Here is a 4,399-nt window from a genome sequence, read left to right as displayed (position 1 = left end):
TTAAATTTATCCCATCATAACTTCCAAAGCGCCAGTGAATTTACCTTAAACCTGCTTTCTGTCCTAGCCAATGGTGGCAGGGGCCGGCTAGCCTGTCCCTCTGGAGCATTAACCCTTGTCGCTAGCTGGAGTGAGTGAGAAGCTGAGGTTTGGCCCCGAGGAGCTGTGTGCATAGATTTGGCACAGCTTTGCTCCCTTAACTCCTGGATCTTTGTTTTGGTGGCGACCAGGGAGAGCAGGGAGCGCTGTGCTCGCATTTCCCTCTGGCTTACTCACACACACACATGCACACACAAATCCCCTTTCCAACTTTCTGCCTTTTGCGCTTCCCTTCCAGTTTTTCACTTCTCAGACCTACTGGCAGCATTTGCCGAGATCTAGATCCCCGCCGTGGTAAGTGATGCTTTTCTCCATTGCAAAACTCGCTCAGCTCTCGGCTCGCTGTCCCAGGGATGGGTGTAGAAGTTGTATTTGTTTGGAACAGAATTGCCCAACCCCAGTGGTTTCACGTCAAGCAGCACGGAGTAAAACTATTGTCGGGTATTAACTCTGAATGGGAGCAAACAGACCAAATAATCGTTGCTGGCTCAGACAGTAGCATGGCACGAAAGTCATTCTAAGTTCGCAAAGCAAGTTTTTTTTTTTTTTTTTTTTTTTTTTTTTTGATTGTTATTGGGAGAATGAGCCTGTGTTTTGGGTCTGATCTTTATATTTACATTACACACTAGACCATGACAAACTATACAGAGAATGCAGCTGCCATATGTGTTTTGTGAACATACAATTATGATTGGAGGTTCATGCATTCAACGTAAGTGTTGCAGACACACTGATACCACTCTGCGAGGTTTGTGCAATACCTGAAAAGTTATTCCATCTTTGGGGGGAGGGGTTGTAGAGACGTTGCATTTTCAGAACTTCAATATTAAAAAAAAAAAAAAAGTCAACTTCAGTGATTGCCTCCTGGTCATTTTTTTTTAACGTACAGTCTGCAGCTCTGACTGAATCAAATTCACGATTATTCAGATGAGGTTGAATTTGAATAACTTGCTGGTTTCTCTCCCCCGCCCTCCCCCATCACCTCCCCCCTCCTTTTTTTTTTTTTTTTAAATATAAATTAAGAAAATGAATAGGACCGCAGAGTCCGGCTGACCTTTGGCTGACATAATTTAGCAGGAGACCTCTCGCAAACGAGGACAGGATCCATTAGCCCCTCTAGTTCTCCGGGCGAACCGAGACTCGGCGGCCGGCTTCCCCCGCAAGGAGCCGGCCGGGGGCTGCCCCGCAGCCGGAGCGGCGGCAAGAGGCCGCCGGAGGGGCTTGGGGGGGGCGTGCCCCCGAGAACGCGGCCTGACGGCCGTACCCCAACACCCCACACCCGGCATCGCCGCGCCGCGCAAGAGGCCGCGTGAGCGCAGGGGTGGCAGGGCCGGAGCTGCGCGGCCGCGGGGAGAGGGGAGGCGGGGGCTCTCCGCGGCTCCCCCGCCCGCGCAGCTCCGGGAGCGGGGCTCGGCTTCGCGGGCTCCAGGGATGCCGGGGCAGGGAGCTTGGCGGAGTTGGTGGCGTGAAGTTGGGCAGGACGTTACTCACATAACAAGGCATGGTAAACTCTGGAGAGGGCTTGATCCCCAGAAGTTGCTGTCAAAAAAAAAAAAAAAAAAAAAAGGAAAAAAGGAAACCGCGTTTCGGGTTTTAACCGATCATTTGTTAAGCATCTGCGGACACTGCTGCTCTGCTCACGCAGGCTTGTCAGGGGATTGCTGTTTTAGAGACAACAACGGAGTGTTTTCCAAGTGCAGACTAAAGTCCTTTTTTCCCCTCTGGAAGAGGTGAGAGACATTCCCTCCCTGCAGCGGGGCCGGAAAGGGGAAGGGGCACGGCGGAGGGGCCGATCCCGAGCTGCTTAGGCAAAACTTCCCTCTGAAGCAGGAGCGAGTTCCAGCCGCCAGCAATCTCCCCCTCTCTAATGAGTCGTCTCTGCTAATAAATGATGCCTCTGCTCAGGTTCCTCAGCGGTCTGCAGCTGAGTCCGAGAGAATCCGATCCTTTATTTGAAGATGTGTTTTAATAAAACTGCTGTAACGCTGGCATTTTATTAGGAGCTTATTGTTTCTAAATTAATACTTAATATATGAAAAATGTGCATCCTACCAAACTAGATTCTCCTCCGTGCACCCCTTTCTTCATTTACATGCATTTTACAACTAAGAACCTAGCTCGACATTTCCCTGAATCATCAGACGATTAATTTGCTGGGGAGCTAGCTGTTTCACCCAGATGGATATAATTCTGAATAAATGCAGAAGAAATGCAAAAGCATATTCTTTTCTGTCATTTTCCTGCCCCCCACCCCCCCTTTTTTTTTCCTCCTCAGTCGGTCTGTGTTGAGCAATGCTTTCAGAATCTTCATTATCTAAAAGAGAGGCTAGAGGGCAGGGACTTTGGGAATAGTTCCTTTTTATACAGAAACTTTCTAAACTTAGAGCAGGGTTGAACATGTCCTCAAATCTGCATCTTCCAGGAGCAAATAAATGATGTGCCAGACACTTCACTTCTATTCAAAAAATATAAACTGAATGCTGTAAGTTTCCAATTTCCTTCTCAGGCCCGTTATTTTTGGTGAATATTTTACAGTCAGAATGTAAAACGGTCACCTCAGAAGTTGATCAAAAGCCCACATAGATCCTATTTTATATTTCTTCCTCCATTTTATTTCTAGTAGATTTTACTAAAAATTCACAGAAATTAAAAAAAAAAAAGAAAAAGAAAAAACAACAACAACAACAACAACAACAAAAAAAAGTAACAGATACCCTGATAAAATACCTTAGCAGGCTGCAGGCCAAGAGAGATCAAGAAACTTGAATATTAGAAATAAACTTGGACTAGATGTAATATTTCTGAAACAACTTTTTTATTTTTATTTTTATTTTTCTGCAAATACGTATTATTTTCCATTTAAAATTTCACCTTTCTTTGATGCCTGAATGGTGAAGATTTACACCAAAGTCAGCATGAAACATTGTAATGGAGGGTGGTTACAGTGAAATTTTAGGTTTTAAAGTTTTGCAGTTCAGAAAAAATATCTGAACAGAGCAAGCATAGTTTTTGCTTACTATCTAAAAGAACTATCATCTAGAAAATACTCAGAAAATATTCAACTGATAGGTAATGCAAGTTTCAAATAGAAACACATTTCCACCAGCTCTGCAATATAAATCAGGAAACACAGCAAATGTCATGTTATTGATAAATCAGTAATTTGTAAATGCCTTGTCACAACACTTAAAATATTTTTTCATATTTATAAATATGTCTGTTTAATTATTCCAGTTTGCTTTGTGACTTTTTGCTTTACTGAAAGCTGTTGAACCCTTCAACTTTTGATTACTGGCATGTTTGGTTTAAGAAGTGGGTTTACGATACGATTACATAGCTAATGCAAACATCTCTGTTTAAATATAAATCATCATCTTTCATGCAGGTGAGTGAAGCAGGTTATTTGCTTTTGGCAATTTTAGTATCATTCAGATTTTTTGATCCAAGTAAATTCAGATATTTATTTTTATTTACCATTACCACTTTCGCTGAAGTGAATATCCCTAACACGATCACTTAGAATTGCCTGATTAGTTTGTTTAAGATGCTTGGGATATTTTTAAAAACTAAAAGGAAAATATTTTTTCTATGCTGGATTAGTTTTCTGCTGTGGTATTTGTAGGAGTTGCTTAGTCTGTATGTTTGATCAATATACACCATGGTTCTTGCATCCCCAAACATTTTTTATCATATAGCAAATTGTTAAATGTTCCTGTGAGAAACAGGGGAGAGAGGCTACCAGGAGGTGTAACTACATTAAGCTGGTGGAACACAGGAGATCTGAAATAAAGGACTGAACCAAAACATATTGAAATCAATGGGAGACTCCTGTTGAGTTGGAACAGGCTTCAGGCTCAGTATAAATGATTCTACAGGTACAGCACTTTTCATCTCTTTCCAGTTTTGCTTTGGTTTCCTGCACATTATTAGCAGGTAATATTCTTGATCTGGCTTAAAATTTATTGATTCATCTCTGGGGTAAAAAGACCTGTGTTTGGATATAAGTACCCATAGTAAGGTCAGATTGGTATTGCAGAGTTGGTAGAAATTGCACACAAGATTCACCTTGTCTTGATTCCTTTTAGAATATTTCATAAACTCCCGTTCTTTTACATGAAGGTGTACTTTTGTATGAATGTAGCAACTTCCTAAGAGAACTGGTCTGGTCCTCTCCAGTAAATTTTGTCTTTCAGACACATGGCTACAAGTTGAAATTTGACCAGATTACCAGCTCTGCTGTCTTGTTTGCCAAGAACTAACAGCAGTGAAGGAGCAATTCCCTCCTCCCCTCCCCCCCCAT

General features: G+C 42.6%; 1 long non-coding RNA gene across 1 annotated transcript in view; it reads left to right on the top strand.

Moving 5' to 3' along the window:
* Window positions 1-277: 277 nt before the first annotated feature.
* Window positions 278-4,399, top strand: part of LOC118171793 — a 49,013-nt gene continuing 44,891 nt past the window's right edge. Inside the window, exon 1 of the long non-coding RNA XR_004753395.1 lies at window positions 278-393. This is a non-coding gene — a long non-coding RNA (uncharacterized LOC118171793). The remainder of the gene's footprint in view (window positions 394-4,399) is intronic.

The sequence above is a fragment of the Oxyura jamaicensis genome, chromosome 9 (genome assembly GCF_011077185.1).
Source record: "Oxyura jamaicensis isolate SHBP4307 breed ruddy duck chromosome 9, BPBGC_Ojam_1.0, whole genome shotgun sequence".
Classification (NCBI taxonomy): domain Eukaryota; kingdom Metazoa; phylum Chordata; class Aves; order Anseriformes; family Anatidae; genus Oxyura; species Oxyura jamaicensis.
The sequence above is the reverse complement of the archived record's forward strand: the minus strand, read 5'-3'. Positions and strand labels throughout refer to the sequence as shown.